Raw genomic sequence first — 20,530 nt, forward strand, 5'->3', positions numbered from 1 at the left:
GCAGCAGCTTTCTGAGTGGAGACTTGGAGTGAAAGAACAAAGCAGAGAACCGTGGGGGGGAGCGGGGGCAGGACCAGTCAGGCCTCGCTGCCACCCATAGCCCTGAGGGGCCGTGTCCTCTCTGAGGGTTGAGGGGGTCACTGAGGGGCCGTGTCCTCTCTGAGGGTTGAGGGGGTCACTGAGGGGCCGTGTCCTCTCTGAAGGTTGGGGGAGTGTTGGGGAAGGAGCTTCACTTAGGTGAGAAATGAAAGTTTTTATATTAGATTGGGCTGTGCTATGTAATACTTGAAAGTGAGCCTATTTGTTAATACTTTATAATTGACTGATAAGCTATGAGATCTGACCGAGGAGGCAGAGAAGGGAAATCTGACCATATATAATTAAGAGCAGTCGTGGAAGAAAAATAAATGTTGTTTCTTGGTTAAACCCTACTGAGTTTAGCTTATTTAAAAACCAGTTAGAGTAGTAGTAACTAAAAAACCACCAACGAGATACTGAGTTAAATATAAGGAATATGTGTACCTGCTCACAGTCCACACATCTAAGAGTCCTTTCTGGTCAAATCCAGTTTTAGTACATCTGCAACCAGGTGAAATGAGCTTAGAAGAGGCCTGAGAACGGCTCATAAACAATTTAAATACAATAGATTTGAGGGATGTTTTGAAGGGAAAGCAAACTAATGCAAATGAAGCTCAGACCAGGAAACTGATGTCACCGGGGAAGCATATTTATTAGCCATCTTCAATGTGCTAAGTGGTATTTAGAGGCATAAGAAGAATTAGAGGATGTGGCTCCTATTCTTGGAATCAGCTGGATGAAAATAAATCCATGCTTAAAAGAAAAACAACAAACGCTCTAGAAGAGAATGATAGAATAAAGTAAGTCTAACCAAGTGCTACAGTGAGAGGAGGAGGTTGCACTCCTGTAGGAAAAGCACATGCAAAGGTGGGAGGGTGGAGGGGAGTCGTGTAACGACAAGAGGAGAAACAGACCATCCAGAAAGATGGAGGAGGTTGAAATTGCTTTCCTGATGTAGATTTCAAAGCCCAGAGACAAAACTCAGGTCCATGGGAGTCAATGGAGATTTCCACTCTACGGGCATCTGTTGGCAGGCTCATTATGGAAAAACTTGAGCAGGTAAGAAATTGTTAAGGAGCCTTGCTGAGAATTTACTGCTGGGAAGAATACCACTGGGAAATGGTTAACAAGACTTTTTTTTTCTTTTTTTTTTTTTTGCTGGTCAGAAAAGAAAAGTCAATTGGCAATCCTAACCTGTCAAGGTGCTTCAGGGAAAGTGGCGATGGTATGACGGTATTCTGGACTTCTAATCACTAAAGGAAATAAATGGAGATAGCCTGGACTTTAAGGAAACAAGTGTGCCTAAAGCTACATTAATGAAATAACGAAGGCTGAAATACAACCCAACTGGAGAAACTATGGAGAATTTAGTTGGCAGAGGACTTCTTTTAATGCAAGTTTGAGCAGGACAAAGAGCGCTCTGTCTGTCTGAAACTCCAGCAGGCTCTTTGCTCTCCACAGTGACACATGGCCTTAGGTCTCACTATATGACAATTACTTGGTCTGGGTTTCCTTTTGAACCACCTTTGAGATTCTAGGAAGACCTTTTAAGGTGTGTAGGTGGGTTTAGTGGTATAAATGATGCAACTTTGGAGAGAAGCCTTTCTGCCTTATTCCCAGACGGGTCAGTCGCTGGGTAATTACCCTACTGCCTACTTGTTGCCATTTGGATTTGCTGTCCACAGTCATGCCACATTCCCAGAAGTTCTCCTGTTCTTTGGGGGCAACAAAGCATTGGAAAGAGAAAGGAGAACACTGAACCCTGGGGAGGCTATTCAGGTGAGATTTCTGTCAGTTAGTGCACAAGTTATGCTGACCCAGATATTCTGCTTTCAACTGCTTTCCACATCCACTAAAAAGTCCTGATATCAGCAAGCATGTGGCCTGGCAAGCTGGGAGTATTAACCTGCAGTTCCTTCAGGATTCTCCATCATTTTAACGTGGTTCAGTCGTAGTTAGCACGGCTGTACTATTCTCTCACTTTGGGGGTGATTCGTGTTGGTGCTTCCACTTACAACAGATGGAAGTGAACCTGTACCCAGGTTAAGGCCATCTCTGTCTTGACTCTTTTATCTGGCAGTTTTCAGTTAGAAAGATTATATTCTCCTGCATGTAAAACGGGCACTGCCAAGATCCAAAACACAGCTCTAGGTCTGATTATTTTCCAAGGAAAATAACATTGTACCTCAGCAAAACCAGTTAGTCTGTCCTTTCACCACAAGATGTGAGCTGTAGATTATAATTGACCACTGAACAGTTCAAACCAAAATTACAACTTCTGATTAAGTAGTACGGCCTGGCCTGCTGACTCACCAATGTTGAAACTCATCCCTGAAGAACAGGGAGCCCAAGATGACACGGGTTGCCAATGTTTGTGGAAACAGCATGACTTTTTGTCTTTTCAAGTAACTCTTTAATAACTAAACTTGTCCTCCAAATTCTGCAGCAAGAGCCCAATCGAGGTGCCCACAGAGGTGTGACTAGAGTCAGGAAATGACAGATAAGTTCTGGGGAACGATAGGCAGTACTCATGGATTCATTCCACAGATGTTTATGGGCACGTACCCTGTGTCAGGCACTGGGAGAAAAGCAGAGAATTACACCTATGAGACATCTGACGTCTCCAAGACGAAGGTGCACCATCCCGACTTCAGAAAGAAGTCTGTATCACTGAACCTGCATGACCTCAGATGTTATGAAAACTAGTAAATGAATCACTTAGGATGTTTTTGTGGTAAGTAATAGAAAACCCAATTCAAACTGGCATTAACAATAAAGTTAATTTATCGGCTTACATAACTGAAAAGTCCAGAGATTATGTAGACTTTGGGGATAGCTTGATTAGGCTCTGGCTCCAATCTGCTGTTCTCTTGGCTCTTCCTTCCTCAGTGTCAGCTTTATTTTCAAGCTAATTCCCCTCCTGTGACTGTGTTAGTTAATCCTATGTGTCAGTTTAACTGGCCATGGGGTGCCCAGATGAACATTATTCCTGGGTGTGTCTGTGAGGGTGTTTTCGGATGGAATTAGCATTTGAACCAGTGGACTCAGTGAAGGAGCTGGCCCTGCCCGGTGTGAGTGGGCCGCATCCAGTCTGTTGAGGGTCTGAATAGAACAAAAGGCGGAGGAAGAAGGAATGTGTCTCTTTTTCCTACCTCAGCCCTGGAGCTGAGACATCTCGTCTCGTCTTCTCCTGCCCTCAGACAGGGATTTACACCATCGGCTCCCCTGTTCTCAGGCCTTTGGGCTCAGACTGAACTACACCACCAGCTTTCCTGGGTCTCCAGCTTGTAGACTTGTGGGACTTCTCAGCCTCCAAAATCTCATGAGCCAATTCCTCCTCATAAGTGTTTCTCTATAACTATATTATAGATATTTATAAAGAGATATACAAATATCTATAATATAGATGCCTATACATCTATGGAGAGATACGCACATGTACATATGGATATATGTATCTCCTATTGGTTATGTTGCCCTAGAGAACTCTGACTGAAGACAGTGACAAACATGGAAGCTAGAGTTTAGGGTTCACATTCCCATACCAGGTCATCTGGAAAAAGAGAGAGAGCTTCCCGAGCAATGCCCTCAAGTCACAGACCCTCCTCTGCATCAATCACAGTAGACAAAAGGCTAATTGATTTAGGCCAATCAGGGTCCTTGCCTGACCCTGGTAATGGAGGTCACCCCAGCCATCCTTATAGCTGCTTTTCCAATGGTGGAATAAACGCTAAGAGCAAACCTCTACAGTGAACCTGAGCATTCATCTCCAACACCCAGTATTAGGAACACAAGATTTACCAAACGCTTCCTCTCTAGGCAGAGAAGTGGTAAGTTGCAGAAAAAGGCATATACTCACCTTTGTTCACAAATAGCATATGCAGGAGAGTTGAGGTGAATTAACTATATCTCAACAACATTTCCCTGGACAGCCTATGAAAGGTGCAAGTTACAATGTCTGCTTCTGAGAACTTCAAACGGTTTGCCAAACTCATGGCCCCTCTTAATGAGTTTCTGGCCCTCATTCACAGGCCCGGAAATGTGAACAAAGTGACCTGGAAAAGTTGGCCACAGAGGGTGGGTCCAGGCAGGAGTACCTGATCCAGAGGCAGCCATCCATCGACTGGCCTACAAGGTGGTCCAGCATAGGAGCTCAACACTACAGGGGCCTCTATCCTGGATGGGGACTGACTCACCCCGTCAGATCCTCTCAGGGAGTTTGAATGTAGGACACACATGTGAAGAAGTATGAAGAAATCTCACCTTCCTTGCAAGCTAACAATCTAGCCTGCCACACTTTCACAGATGCTGGCAGAAGATGCAGACAAGTGGGTCAGAGACAAAGGACTCATTACTCACAGCACAGCACGTAGCGTGGGCTTCATATTTGTCTTGGTTCCCCTTGTCCCTCACCCCTGTAGGCCCCAAAGGGGTGACACAGAGCAGCCATGTGATGCAGTGGGTTTGCATCACAGTTGGAATCTCAAACTTAGGAAACCTACATCTTTTATAATGGCTTGCTAGCAAACCTAGCCGACCTTTGCCCCTAAGAGAGACACTATTATACTGAACAGCAAATAAAGCCTCCCTCTGTTCCAGAGGGAGACACTGTCACTGTCTCCCAAGTCTGCTCACTGTACAAACATCCATGGAAAGATGGTCCAAAACAAAGGCCGTCAATGCCTCTGCCTGCAAGATATGCAGAAATGCAAGAGACCCATGAAGAACTGTCACCAACAACAATATTAAATAGAAAGTTGTAGAAACCAAGAGACCCACAAAGTGTGGGCAGCAAGTACTAACATGATGCAGCAGAAGTCACAAGGTCGAGAGAAAGAAAATAGGAATGAAAACTATTTCATAGCAGCAGGAGCAATAGGTAAGAAAGGATACAGCATCTTCATGCCAATGGAAGCCTGACAGTCTTTATAAACATGAACTGGAATCATATTCCCTCATCAAAACAGAATCACACAGTATTTGTAGAGAAGTTATCAGTGAATGTGGGCAACAACCAACATTGGGGATCATTTTGTTTGAGAGTAGAGATTTCCCACATTGCCCGCTAAGGTACCCCTCATCACAGTTAAGTCAGTCAAGCTAGAATCTCCGCTGGGTCAGGCTTCAGGGTTTTGTGGGAGATGGTATCATGTAGATGTGAGCTAAATACCAGAGGTGATTCGCCTCAGAAAGCTGAGCACTGGGGAACCGTCTCACTGTTTTTAGCTTCCTGCATTTTATCTCCTACTTTGGGTCTTAATCCAACCTGCTTCTCTAGACAAGAGGTGTTTGTTGTTGTTTGTCAGTGGTAATAACACCAGATGATTCTAGATACATCCTTGTTAAAGTCAACCCAACAATTACCTCAAAGGGGAATAGGCATATTTACTTTAAACACTAACTTGGCCTCTGTTTGCCATTTGCCTAGTTTGGTTAGTTCATTGCATTTTATCTCCAAAACCACAAATATCTCAAATTTCTTGCATTAGGTGTACACTCAAAGCAGGCATCTTAAGTTGTTACTACCTCTTATTTGTATTGCATTAAGCATTTTATTCACTCCCACAATAACAACAATTAAAAAAAAAAAAACCTTCCTGTTCATTGATAATTCGATGTTTTGCTTCATTTGGATTTCCTCCAACGATCTTCTGTTCAGATTCAGCTCTTATAATTAATTCTCCTCTTGCTGAACAACTGAAAACTGAAGTCTGACCAAAGTACATCTCATCCCACACAGATGTCCTAGTTACTCCACAAAAGGTTAATTAATCATAAGAGGTGCTTTAGAGCAGAAGGCGCTGGAAGAAATTCAGACCTAGTTTCTGGCAACACAGAAAAACCATCATCATGCCCATTGCCATTGAGCTCACACTGAGAGAATCATTTCAATGGAACAAAAATTCACTGCACAGAGTAGCTGGTGGATATAATATCATGCCTCGACAATGGAGCACACCACTTCCCAATCACTGATGATTCGGAGCCACAGACTGCTTGTGAGGGAGGTCAGCCCTGTGGACCCTCGTTTCACAGAGGGGCCCGAAGCTCCCAAGTCACGACAGTGGCAGAAGCAGGCTTCATTGTTCTCCTCGCTCTGGCTGGGCGCCATTTCATTACACGAACGAACCCTCCTCTGCAGCCAGAACAGTGTACACACCGTCTTCCCAACACACCGCCCACTCTCTCAACCTGTGGTTCCACGATGCCAGTCCTCCCAGTCCAGGAATAGCCTTGCCTTCTTCCACTGTCTGGCCGAAGCCTATAATTCAGTCAAGAGCCAGTTCAAATAACTCTCCTCACAAAACTGCCCCCAGAACATTCCAACCCAGAGGAACTCCTTCCTCTTCTGGCCCAGGAGCAGCTGTGGTGCCATAGAAGGGACAATGGCCCGGGCAACAGAAAATATGTGCCATACTGTCTCTATTTAATGCATAACTTGGAGCAAGTTGTTCAACTCCCGTGAGCCTCAGCTTTCTGCTCAATAAAATGGGAAGAACAACAACTGCTCTGTGGCCTTTGCCATGGGAATCAAACAGAATAAGGTATATGGAAATGTTCGCCACTTTGTTGCTGCTCAGAACATATTTCTTCGCTTGCTTGATAGTGACCATTCTTGTGTTTTTGTTTTCTTTCTTTCTCTATTTTTCTTCCCTTTAAGAAAAGATGTGACAGAACATCCCCTTGTGGTCCTTCAGATAGTAATCATCATCAAGCAGCCACCCTTAGGAGAATAGGAAGATGTTTCCATGTTCCTGAGAACACAGATGTCATAATTGTGGGTTTTAAAGATCTGTGAGAGGACATTTCCAGACCCTGGGGAGGAAATTGCTGGGGGAGCAGAGAAGGAAGAGCGGTCAGGACTCTGAGACTGAGAATCTGCACACAACGTGTCCAAGCGTGGGGCCCCATTTGTGGCACTGGAACTGGCTGTGAACTGAACAGGGAGAGAGTCCGCTGCCACAGGCCACGCTGCCTGAGGCAGCATCCGTAGATGGCCCTGACTCCCCTCACCCGGGCATGGTGGTCTTCTGCTCCCAGCATACTCTCTTGGGCAGGAAGAGAGACTGCATATGGATTTCCAGGTCCCTTGGGAGTCAGGAAAGAGAGCTCTATATTATGGAGATGGAAGAGAAGTGATGTCCTGGTGACAGCCATAAACTGTCTCATCATGTCTCATAAACGATTACCATGCCTCTTCTCCCCAGCTAGACTCTACATTCCTGAAGGCAAAAAACTAGTTTTAAGTTTTGTATGTTTTCCTCAGGACCCAGCCCAGAGCTCAGTGTGCATTAGGTAGATTCTGGTTTGTCTCCACAGCCTCACGAGATGAGCCCCTTTTCTCTTTCCGTCAGTCTCTGCCCCTTGTTTATTGTTTAGCCATGATTTAAACCATGTTAAAGTGGGTTCTAAATCAATGTTGAGGATTCTAGATGGTTATTGTTTCCTCCTTGCTGAACAATGCGCTCCATTTCTCCTGGAAGCTGCCACTGAAACAGTCAATGAGCTTGAGGGAAGGAGAGTGAGAAAGGAGCAAGGAAGAGGGTGGGATACGTGGCTTTGTACTGGGAGCAAAAAGTGCAGTGAGAAAAAGATGGCAATTCTGGTTCATGGTGGCAGCAAGGGGGCAATGCTGCTCCAGAGAGAGGCAGATGGTCCCAGCCTCCTTGTCCACCATGTTTATTTAGCTCTCTTGCAGAAGTCAGTCTTGAGCTGACGGTACAGGGAAGGTTTCCTTCCTGCCCAAGATGTCAACCTGTAAAACATAGTGATTGAAATAAATAACAATTTGCATTCAAGTCACCTTTATTCAAGGGTTCAAATCTCTTTTCAAGCATGATCGTGCCCAGTCTTCAGAGATAACAGGGTACTAGTCAGTTGTCTTCATTTTGGAGATGCCAAAACTGAGTCAGTAAAGTCAAATATCGAGTTCAGCTGAATAGAATTGGAACCCAATTCCATCCTTTTCATATATATAATTATTATAATTATTATCATTCAACAGCATTTCTAATGCTAACACAGCCCACTGTGCAGAATTCCGCCAGCGCCTGAAATGCAGCCAGGGAGACAACGTTTAATAAAAAATAATTCCGAGACCACAGCACTCCCAGTTTTTGAAAACCTTAAAATAAATCTCAAATTTATTCATAATGGAAATAAATCACAGAATCCAAGGTACAAAATTATTTCCACAGCTGCTCCAATAAACATCAGGAAAGGCCTTGCCAACTCCTAACTATTTAGGCTACTGTTGTACAAAGGAGCAGTTTTTTTTAAGGAATAACCCTTATCTGTCCTCCTGAAAGGCTAATAAGCAGGCATTATCAGGTTCTGAAAAGAACATGTTCAGTTTCAAGTTTTCTCAAAGCCTTCTGGTTATATTTACTCACTTTCTCAATTAGCAGGTGTTTGAAGCCCTGAAAAATGTTCTCACTGCTCTAATTTTATAGTCAATGACATAGATACAGATATAGATAGAGAGACAGATACATACCTTGTCTAGCTCCCTAACTGGATTGTTAAGCTTCTCGTGAATCCTCCCACAGCCAGAGTCTCCGGTGTCCCCCGGGTAGGTAACTGCTTCGGTTTCCATGTGGAGAGGCATTCATAAATGCATGTTGAGTGATGACTCAGTGTAAATATACAAGCTAATTCTGAATGGATGGAAAAGTAATGGTGAGCTCGAGAAATCAGCCCACATCCTTACCCCTCCAATTATAAAAAAAACAGTGCACCGAACTATAGAGACAGTAAAAAGATCATTGGTTTCCAGGGATTGGGGGGCAAGGAAGGAATTATGAATAGGTGGAGCAGAGGGGATTTTTAGGGCAGTGAAACTACTCTGTATGACACTACAAGGGTGGATACATGTCGTTATACATTTGTCCAAACCCACACAATGTACAACACCAAGAGTGAGCCCTCATGTAAACGCTGGACTTTGGGTGATGATGACGTGTCAGTGTAGGTTCATCAATGGTGAGAAATGTTCCACTCTGGTGGAGAGTGTTGGTAGTGGGTATGTGGGGGGGGGGGGGGGGAGGGCAGGGTGTTTATGGGAAATCTCTGTACCTTCCTTTCAATTTTGCTATCAACCTAAAACTGCTCTAAAAAAATAGTCTTTTTAAAAAGAAAACAGTGGTCCTTCCTAATTCTGTGGGAAGGATGCCTGCTGGTGCACGCATCACTCCAAGGGAAGGAGCCACCTAGCAGTGGTGAGGCTTCCAGAAGAGGGGAGCCAGGTGGGCGAGGGGCAGGAGAAGACAGTGCTGTGATGGGGGCGGGGGGGGGGGGTGCAGCGCCACGGTCCACACTTGTGCAGGCTGTGGGTTCCCCAGTGATGGAAAGTGATGTGAGTGGAGCTGTGTTTGGCATTAGAGAAGTCTGGGTTCAAGTCCTAATTTTTGTCTCCTACCAGATGGGTGTCCTTGAGCAAGGTGCTAAATCTCTCGAATCCTCATCTTTCTCGTCCATAAAACAGGTGGAATAGCCCCTTGGTGTGAGGATTAAATATGCTGATTAACTCAAAGTGCGATGACATGAACGGAGCACTCAATTAAGGCTAGTTTCTTCACCTTTCTGACTTCCTTGTCTACCAAGGCATAGTTTTTCCATAAAAGCACATGCTGGATAGATCCCTAAATGCCCCCACTTCTCTCTGTCACAGTATTTCTCAAGCTTTTAAAAGTCCTCATGTCCCTCGATCACACAGAGGCTCACTTTCCAACATCCCCTGTTGAGATTTATGGCTTTGACCCCTAAGATGGGTTGGAAAATTAAAAAGGCCAATAATACATGAACATTCCCTAAGCCTTGTCTCCAAACCACAGAGAGCACTGCAGCGCGGGTGGGTGTGTGCAGAGGGAAATGCTCTCAGGTTACTCAGCCCCCTTCACCAGAATTCAGGGATTCCCAGAAGTCAGGGGCAAGTTGAGTCAGCTGTTTTGCTTAAAGGAACAAGATACAACTTAAAGCCCCAAACAGAAAACAGGGGAACAAGAAGTGGTTTGGGAAACTAAGTGATCACTGAGGCTCTTGCCAGCGACCCAAGGCAGGCTCTCACCAACTGATTGTTTTTCAAGAAAAAATGCAAATGACACACCTATTTGCTTTGTGATTTCTCGGGAAGCCATCCGGCTTGGACTGTGCGAAGCCTCCAAGCTGGACTATGACCCAGCGTGGGGAGGGGCAGGGAGGAAGTGAAACACGCATCCTTGAGACTTCACTTCTTACTCTGTCTGCATCCTGGGAGGAACCCGCCAGACTTGTTCCGACACGTTACCCACTTTGTAGCAGTTGTTGGACAAAGGGGCCGGGCAGCTTGGACCGCGTGTGGCATCGCACAGGGCTGGGCAGTGTGGGGACATTTCCACAGTTCTCTGTTAGCCTGGGACAGGGAGGGAGCCAGCGAAGTTTGTGTGGCATGCCTCCAGAGAAGTCTCCGTGGGAGCTGTGCAGAGACTTTGGGGAAAAAGTGTTGAAAATAAAGAAGTAATATGCCAAATAATTTCAATACATGCAAAAAAAATCAAATCAAGATCTCTATAACCTACCTGTAACTGAACATCCTGGGCTACCTTTTTCATATTCTGCAGTTTCATTTTCTCGCTGTAAACCACACTCTTCTAAATTGGTTTGGTCCAATGCCAATCACATCTACACACATACGCAGCCACATTTAAAGAGGCTAAAAAATCTTTTCTAGTCATAAAATCTGGGCTACGGTAGTGATTTGACACCTCAGGGTAACCTAGGATTGGCAACTTTTCTCCTGAAACAACGGTTTTGATACACATAGGTCATTCTCTGGCAAAAAAACACAGAGGTCAGCAACCCCTTTATCCAAAGAATTCACAGGCATTAATTTCTAACACAGCTAACCCACCCTCATGCTCGGCAGCACAATACACCCAAACACCCACACAGGCGCACGGGCACACACACACACACACACCCGGCAATTCTATCAGCCTCTAGTCCTTCCTGCCGAGTCTGGGAGAAACAGACTAAACATGTTTACATTTTCTGAACTCAGAACAACCTGATTAGAACCGCAGTCTCACTTTTCATTCTATTCTTTGAACCATCTTCCAGAAGGAAGATCCACTTGTACAGGGGGGTGTGGAGCAATGCCTAGAAATAGGCACTGAGGCTCAGTGAACACTTTGCCGTTGACCTGAGTTGAAGGCAGCAGCAAGTAAAACTGGGAAACAGAACGGCCCTTCTCTTAGCCATGTCTGGCTGTCATCTCTCCATGTTTAGTGCTCAGGAAACGGGACGAACCAGACAAACCCAATCTCTGCACTCGTGGAATTTACAGAACAGTGGCAGAAACAACAAGTGAAGAGACAATTTCAGGCTGGGGTGATAGGTGCTGAAGGAGGAGTGAGAGGAGGACGCCCTTGGAGTGCAGAGAGGAACGTCACCCTGGAAGATGACCAGGAGTTAGCTGAGGAGGGGCAGGAGAGTGGAGGCATGGTCAGGAGTCCCTGGTGGTTCCCGGTGGCTGGAGGGCGTGAAGGATTCTGCAGAGATGTGGTGAGGAGTATCCATCAGACAACAGAAGGCCTCACACGAGCCAGGATAAAGACCTGGGGAGTCAGAGAAGTACCGTGAGCAGGGTGGCGACATGGTCAGATGAGCTGTTGAGAAACAGCACCATGGCTGCAGGACAGACAAGGGCAGCAAGGAGCGGGGAGAGCAGTGAGAAGGCGGTCAAGCGGTCCAGAGAGAGCTGATAGTGGCCTGGACTGCAGACTGGACAGTGAAGATGGAGAGAATGGACAGAGTCAAGAGGCTGAATCCCTAACTTTCTTCAAACAGGTGCACCGGAATGATGCACCCCAGGGGGAGGGGGACACGACATTTTGCCTAATATTCTTCAAATACCAATTATCACTTCATATTCTCTCTTAGAAAATCACCATCTCTCGTTCATCTTCTCCAGTGACATTCTTGGTAACTGAGGAAAGTATGGAATCTATCAGTTACCTGTATTTTGAACCAGAAAGGTCACGCAGTTCTCCTGGCCAAAACAGAGGGCTCACTTTGTAACCTTCCAGCGTGTGTTTCCACAGGACCCGCACGGCCACTCCTTCACCCTGGCACCTGCTCCTCATTCCACTTTCCCACCACGAAGGAGTGGCCGATGGCAATGGCTGCTCCCAAGCAGAGTGTCAGGGGGTAGTTGCCTGGCGGGTAGAGCAGTCGTCACGGTAGCCATGCTGGCATGTGGGTGCTGCCGATCACACCACGCTTCCTGATTCCTTGTAAATTGCAGGAACCTTCACTCCCGTAGGAATCACTATTAATGGGTAATATCATTATGCTAATAGCTGCTTAAAGTACAATTTAAGAATTTCAAGTGATCTAAGCCAGATATTAAAAACACTACAATAACCTAACAGAAATGAGCCAAAAAATAAATGTTATCACATTTAAGGAAATTATTTTTAAAGCGAGACACCTGCAATTTATCCATAAAAAAACAGACTTATACTGCTTGGCCTGAGTGATTAAATGTATGCACATTTTTTCAATTACTCAACAAAACAGAAAGTTCAAAATGGTCCACTATCTGAGCTCCTGTTCATGGCTAATCCATGAGCGTTTATACATACACACTCCCATTATGGAATATGCAGAGGCATGCCACCATTTATTCATTCATTCAACAAACATTGACTAAGCACCTACCCTGTGCCCAACACTATGCTAAGCACTGATGACCCAAGAAAAGAACAGAACGTGCTGACGGCCAGAAGGGGCAATTTACATTCACATAAGTACAATATTGACATATGTGCCAAATAGAGGCAAGTGCAAGGCATGGTAATGCTATAGAGGAAGATGCCCTTAACTCGATCTTGGTGGGCTCCCTAGAGGAGGTGACTTTTAAGGCAGCTCTTAGCAGAAAAGTCAAGAGGTTGGCAGACCAATCCAAACAGTGGGGGGATAACCCAGGAAAAGAAGAAAAGACTGTTCAAGGGTACAGAGGTCCAAAAGAAAACGGTGTGACAGGGGAGCTGCAGGCCTAGGGCACAAGGCCCATAAAAGAAGAGTTGAGAGAAGACTGCCGAGGGCTGGAAGGCCAGAGTGGGCCCCTGGAGCAGGAAGAAGCACTGGTGGATTATCCTTGACTTGCTCTTTAGAACAAGAGACTCTATGCGGCTAGGAGACCACCTTTGTATTTAGTATAGACAGTTAATGGTCTAGTGACCATGGTGACAAACCACGACACAGGGTAGACTACTGGAAACAAGACTCTCCTCAGAATTCAGGAAATATCCCCGTCCCCTCCCCCTGCTACCTTGCTGACTCAGACTCACCCACCAGTCTGGCTTCAGCGTCACTTCCTCAAGAAGTCCTCCTTGGCCGCTCCACTTAGCAACCACCACACATCTGCACTGAGCCATACTGGGAGCAGGCTGTGGGCTGCCCAGGACCCTGTGCAGGCTGCCGAAAAGCACCCTCGCCTTCCCTCCACTCTGTACAGTCAAACACACACAGCACACACACACACACACACAACATACACACAACACACACATACACCCCCAACACATACACACACACCACACACACACACCACACACACCCAACACATACACACACATCGCACACATACACACTACATACACATTCACACACATACACATACACAACACACTACATACACATGCACACACATACAATGCACATACAACACACAACACACCATGCACACACCGAGTGTTGAAAGTCTCGACACTTGCTCAGGGCTTGGTCAGTGTCATCTGGGAGATTCTGTTAATTATCTGGCTTATAGTTCAACAGGAAATAGTTGATCCCATTAACTAGCTTCACAGTCCTAACTTAAAGTCAGGGCACCCTGAGGAGGTGGGAGCAGCAGGGTAGCCAGCGAGAAACTAGGGGGCTTTAGTGGAGGGACAGTGGGAGGAAGTAAAGGGCCCCCAAGAATAGAGACACTGCAGAGGAAGGAGGCAACAGCCACTGAGAACTGATGGCACAGAGCTTCAAGTTCTACATGTAGAAAATTCCAGAGACAGCCAGTGGCCTGACAAAATTAAAGCCACAAGACGGTTTCCTGCCAGAGTCTGGGCTCTTCGGCTTCATCGGGAAGCAGTGCGCCGCTTGAACATCATCTCGCTTCTGCGCCCCCATCGCCCTTCATCCTTAAGGCGGTCCTCCCGCCCAGACTCTGCAGCCTTCCAGGCCGCCTGCGGTACCTGAAGCCCCACTCAGTCAGGGCAGTGCTGGCCGCCTGCACTCAGGGATTTTAATCTTTCCTCATACATCTCTCCCTCCGGCTCCTTAATCACGTGTGACAAATTGCAGTGACTGCAGCTCTGCTCTGATTTCCCTGAAAGGTCTTACGAGCTAAGCAGGGTTAAGCTGAGTCAGTAACCTAGATGGAGGACGCGAAACCACACAGGAAATGCACCAGATGAGTCAACAGACAACACATGGCTCTCCAAACGCCGGCTCCTCACCGTCTGCAAGGGGAGCTCCCGGGGCCTGGAGCCCCCCTGTTCTTTGAACAAGGAGGCCACGAGCATCAAGGCTGCTCCTGCCTGTGGAAGCCGGAGGTTAGACCAGGGATCCTCAAGGGCCCTTCAGCTTTAGTACACTCCGCGTTGTGCCCCCACTTCCTGTGAGAGGCAGACCGCCCTGAGCAGGGTTATGTCAGAACCAATCGAGCCTGTATGGCAGGAGGATTTTGACCCAAACTGGAAGAATTCTGAACTTGATCAAGACCCCAGGCCATCGCTGCTGGGAGTGAGGCTCGGTTCCAGCCCTTATTATTCTGAACTCAGCACTATTACAGCCCCGTACTGCCTCATCCAACAAACACAGCCTCCCGGTGATGGCCTCTGCTTCCTTGGCCTCTGAATGTCATGTTACGATCCCGTGATTCTGTGTGTTTGCTTGATCTACCGACACAGGGCAAGACAGAGGTCTCCCAGTGCCGATTCTTATGATAACAAGTAACGTTTACCTGGGGGCTTAATCATAACAGCCACCCTCCTAAGCACTTTCCTCATAACAACTTGTTTTAAACTTCTTGACAACCCTACAGGTAGAGGAGACATTGAGATACAGAGAGGTTAAGGACATGCCCAAGGTCACACAGAGAACAAGAGATAACCCTAGGATTTGAACCCAGGTAGTCTGATCCAGAGCCCGTGGTCACCACACTGCCACTCTACCTAGACCCTTTGGCATTATGGAGGTTTCTGCCTCTTACAGAAAATTGGGAGCATAACAAGAACTTACAAGGAAATGATAAAAAATATATAAACAATAAGGCCCGTGGAAGATGATAACCTCTAAAGTAGGAGCAAAAGCCACTGGCTTTTCTGAAAACATGGGAAGGAACGAGGGCAGCGAGACTATTCAGTGGGAGGTGGAGACGAGTACTTACTAGTGGATCTAGCAGCCCACTTCGAGGTGTGGGAAAGACAGTAGTTCAAACCAAAGAACACTGGGCAGGACTTGAGAGCAGGTGAAGTGATGATCTTGAGTGCACGCTGGTTGAGGGAGGGAGTGAAGAAAGCCGGCACTGAAAGAAGGTAGAGAGATCAAGGTCATGGGTGTCCCTCAACACAAATTATGTCACTGAATCCTCACAGCCATCCTGGGCTTCATGATTATCTCCACTTGAAAGACGAAGAAGTTTAGTCTTAGGGAAATTAGGTGAATTGCCCAAGGTCACGCAGCAGGTAAGTGGCAGTGTCTAGTAAACGAGTGCGAGGTCAGGCAGCCTGATCCAGAGGCCGAGCTCCTGGTCACCAGGCCACGGCCTGCATGCCTCCCTGGAAGGATCAGCGGAGGAAAGAGACTCCAGAGGCAAGAAGCACCGGAAGCGTCTGGGAAGCAGGGCTGGGAAGCAGCGCGGGGGGGGGTGCCAGGAGGCATGCGAATAGGGTTAGACTTACACAGAAGGTCAGAGTTTTCCTTCCCCTGAGATTAGAGGGAAAGACTGAAGGTGGAGTGAGCAGCTGGCCATTCTTGCGAAGAAGGAGAGGTTAGCTCACGTCACATGGGTCTCCTTTTCTCAGCCAGGTAGAGCAGAGCTCATCTGCCAAGGTCTCTAACCCTAGCTGGGTCGGGTCGGAGCTACAGCTGGAGACCTGGCGACTCTGGGGCGGCTGTTTGCGGTGCTAGCCTCCTCTGCAAGCAGAGGGGAGCAGTGCTCAGCGGCTTGGGGCCCTTCTGAGCCTGTGTCGTCTTCACAATGAAACCAGTTGCCCTGATTGTGTGATTTTCTCCAGCAATGGCTGCAAGTACAGGAGTAGAATTAAAGAAAATGACTGAGGTCCTTTCCTCAGTGTTGGGACTGCTTGCAAACACATGAATGCCCCAAAGTGTTACAATTATCCACTTTCTTTTAAAAAAGAAAAGTTCGAGGGGTGATAATCCATACAGTGGAAGACCAAGGCACAATGAACCCAAAGTGTAGACACTGGCATCAAGTTTGGGTTCAGTTCCCAGTGGTGCCTCTTGCTACCTGGTGACCTTGGAAAAGTGACTTAACTTCTCTATGCCTCTATTTCTTACCTGTAAAAGGGAGTACGATTTGAGTCACTTCATAAGGTCGTTGTGAGAATTAAATAAAACATATAACAGACACTTAGAACAGTGTCTAAGACGTAGTAAGTGGTCCATAACGTTAACGTTATCAAGGCTCACACAAGGACTTCCCTGGTACTCTACTGGTCAGCAGTCACTACCAGAAGCACGACATCTCATGCACACACATCAATGCACTAAACCATGGGAGAGACAAGAATTTCTCAGCCATCTGCAGTTGCTTTAAATTTTCCAGCTGTCCTGACTAGCTCTTGTTTTCAGAAGAAAGAAAAGTGGTGGTGTAATGGACTATGAGTTTGCTCCTAGGGAAAGTGGCCAACTGTTCCCTATTTAATGCCAACAAGAACTTGACCTTCCCTGCTTTCTATGTCAGCCTTGCTCTCATAAAGCAAACCCAGACCACGAGTCTGGCCAAAGAGTCGATATTAAATTAAACCTAGAATTTTAAAACATTACCCAGGTCTTTGTCAACAATTACAACCCTTTGTAAGCATTAGGTTTTCTGTGTGGGCTCCCAGAGAGTGGCAGGATAGAGCTGCTATTGTTAATCCTTCTTCCAAATCTCTATAGTCCATTCAGGGTCATTGCTTTTTATATTCTTTCATGTGCAAGTAATACAGGTTGCCCGGGATTGGGTTCTTATTCTTCATAACAAAAAGACTTTCTTGAAAATGTGATAAGAATACAAATGCCTTATGCACTTACATGTGTTAAGTAGCCATATTCCAAACTTCCTAAGAACTTTCTTCCTTTTGAGGAAAGAGAAATGTTTTTTCTCTTTTTCTGGAAAATAGAAGTAACAGAATACAGAAGCCTAATGACTAAGAATATCAATGATGTTCCTTTCTCTGAAGTCTTATGCTGACTGTGGTCTCTTCCAGGCCATGTCTCTAACTGTTGCACATGTTACTCTCTTCTGCCTCATTTGGGTGGGAGTATCATTTGCTTCTCTCGCAGTACCTAACAAGTTCGTGAAAGTAGAGAAGTGACCCAATAAAAACTTTTTGATTGACTTAAAATGGTTTTTGTATAATTAATTCATGTAAATCAGGGGACCAGGCAGGCAACTAAATAATGAAGCAAGCTGGGTGTGAGACAATATGGAGTAGTGGGGACTGAGGTTATAGGAAAAATGCATGTTCCATCTAAAGGGGTAGCTGGAACTCAGCTCCAGCTCACTCTTGCCAGGTAGCAATGTAGGCTTTGTGTGGCTAGATGTTCCAATTTTTAGAGAGAAGATAGATTTTTCTTCTTTTTATTTAAAGCTTCTTTTTTTTTTTTTTTTGAGGAAGACTGGCCCTGAGCTAACATCTATTGCCAATCTTCCTCCTTTTGTCTCCCCAAAACCCCAGTAGATAGTTGTATGTCATATTTGTACATCCTTCTACTTGCTCTATGTGGGACGCCAACTCAGCATGGCTTGATGAGCAGTGTGTAGGTCCACACCCAGGATCTGAACCTGCAAACCCCAGGCCGCCAAAGTGGAACGTGCAAACTTAACTGCTACACCACCAGGCCAGCCGGCCCTGAGGAGATAGATTTTTAATGTGAAATCTCCCAGCTTTTACATGCTGGCAACCAATTAAATAAAAATTTTAATACAATGCAGGCCCAGTCTAACACATCTGTGGGCCAGGTTCTGCCCAGGACCAACAGTTTGCAATATCTTAGTTAAAGGATATTGCTGAGTAATCATGATGAGAAATTCAGACTCTCCTTGTCTATCCTTTACACCAGACCCACCTTCAAGCAGCTTTGTGACCACGGCCTGCAGTCCCATCCTCTGTCTCTTCCTATTGCCAGTCACAGCTGGGCTGGCTCTCCTAGCAAGACTCATCTGGAGTCAGAACAGAATGACACACACCACGAATGCACACAGCCCGCTGAGCCCTTTGATGGTCTTGAACAAAGCTGAAATGATGGTCATTGGTAGAGAAGGTGTGCAGGTTAAACATTGTGACAAACCATTTTAAAGGCCTGAATGATTTCATGATTCTAACGTAGCCCCAGCAAAGCCACCTAAAGAATCAGCACGGATAATCAGGAGTCCTGTCTCAGACGTCAGCTGACTGTCTGCAGTGGGAAGCATGGGAAGGAATATTCCACTCCCCTCGTCCCCACCAGCTCCAAATTAGTCGGTACATGGCAACGATTCCTACTTGCCTATGAAACTCAAAAACATGTCCCTGCTAAAGGAACCATATTTAACCCAATAATAGGTTTGTATTCTTATCAGAATTTATAAATTTTCCTTTGGCATAAAACCCTGTCTTCATACACCCCTTGGAGCATAGATAAGGCTCAGTACTTTTTCTAAAATGAAATACTACTGAAATTCCCTGAAAACGGATCCCGTATCACGTCATCCTTTCTATCCCCAGCACCTGCACAATACCAGTCACAGAACAGAGACTCGACAGACGTTTATTCAAATAATGAATTAATGATGGCGAGATTGAACTCAGTCCATGCCTCGAATGGCCTCACTTTAGAGTAATGCTGGGGGAGGGGATAGAAAGAAAGAGGAGAGACGGGGTCGGCCCAGTGGTGCAGTCGTTAGGTTCATGTGCTCCACTTCAGCAGCCCGGGGTTCACAGGTTTGGATCCTGGGCATGGACCTACACCATCAAGCCATGCTGTGGTGGCATCCCACATGCACACACACACACACAAAAATACAGGAAGACTGGCACAGATGTTAGCTCAGGGCCAATCTTCTTCAAGCAAAAAGAGGAAGACTGGCACAGATGTTAGCTCGGGGCCAATCTTACTCACAAAAATAAAAACAAAAAACAAAGCAAGAAAGAGGACAGAGATCAGCATCTGTAAGTGCAACATGCAGCGCTTTGTCTCTGAGTTTAAAATACGTTAGAGAATTGTGAAGTAATTTATCTAATCCATCCTGTCAGGAAGAATCCGAAGATGCAGTCTCTGCCTCCCTGCTAAATCTTAGCTTGTACTGATTTGAGGTGGCTCCAGAAGTGAAGCTAAAACAATTAATTGCACTATTAAATAAACACTTTATGTTCCCTTGAAAACCTTTAACAAGAGCCTGAGTGTCAGAGGAAAAGATGCTGAGGCATCAGAACTGTGAAAAGGGACATGACATTTCTTTCCACTGCAGCCCTGTGGATCCAGCGCCTGCTCTCCAGCCCCACCAAGTTCACAGTTCCTGAACACGACACAAGCTTGACGGGGAAATAGCAGGTACTTGAGTAGTATCAGCATCGCATCTAGGAGGAAACTGAATTACAGATGGAAGGAGCTTGGGAGTTGAGAGCATCTGTTAGAAGAATCTGGATTTGAGAGGATACATTTGAAAAATAAGTCTCCCCAACTTCCAAATGAACTAAAATTGTTCATGATTCTCATTGCCTTTCTCTCTCTCTCCTTCTCTGCCTTTTAGAAGGAGTGAGAGGAGACTGAAGTTTTTCCACACTGTCAAGGTGAAGAATATTATTAGAAAACATTTCAGAAAATAATGAGTGGTTTTTATCAGTAGTGGAATGCCGATTAGAAATGTTAGAATATTCTAAAGATTCTTTTCAAAAAATCCTGATATCCTTGCCCAAATAAAAAGCACCGTGTTGTCTGGGGGTCTTTAGAAGTGACCTATCATGCTTGGTCAGCACGAAACACCCAGGACCTGAATGTGACCTTTCTTGTTGCCATTGTGTATCTTGTTTTAGCTAATGTAAGAAGGGACTAGGTAGTTATTATTTCATTCAACACAGATGTCGCTCTTTGAGCAAAGAACTCTCAGAGGATAGTTTATGGTTCTAAGTAAAACTTCCTGATAAATATCACCCCTAAACTACATAAAGGATGCAGTTCACTCCTTCCCCATCACGTTCCG

General features: G+C 45.8%; 1 long non-coding RNA gene across 9 annotated transcripts in view; it reads right to left on the reverse strand.

Moving 5' to 3' along the window:
- Positions 1–243: 243 nt before the first annotated feature.
- Positions 244–20,530, reverse strand: part of LOC147916365 (uncharacterized) — a 106,876-nt gene continuing 86,589 nt past the window's right edge. For 8 of the 9 annotated variants that reach the window (XR_015553265.1, XR_015553264.1, XR_015553257.1 and 5 more), the window contains 4 exons: positions 15,506–15,643; positions 10,184–10,542; positions 8,576–8,735; positions 244–7,834 (listed from right to left, as the gene is read on the reverse strand). This is a non-coding gene — a long non-coding RNA (uncharacterized LOC147916365). The remainder of the gene's footprint in view (positions 7,835–8,575; positions 8,736–10,183; positions 10,543–15,505; positions 15,644–20,530) is intronic. The other variant, XR_015553260.1, reaches the window with a different exon arrangement.

This window comes from Ceratotherium simum, chromosome 9 (genome assembly GCF_057802395.1).
Source record: "Ceratotherium simum simum isolate JZ-2026a chromosome 9, ASM5780239v1, whole genome shotgun sequence".
NCBI classification, from domain to species: Eukaryota; Metazoa; Chordata; class Mammalia; order Perissodactyla; family Rhinocerotidae; genus Ceratotherium; species Ceratotherium simum.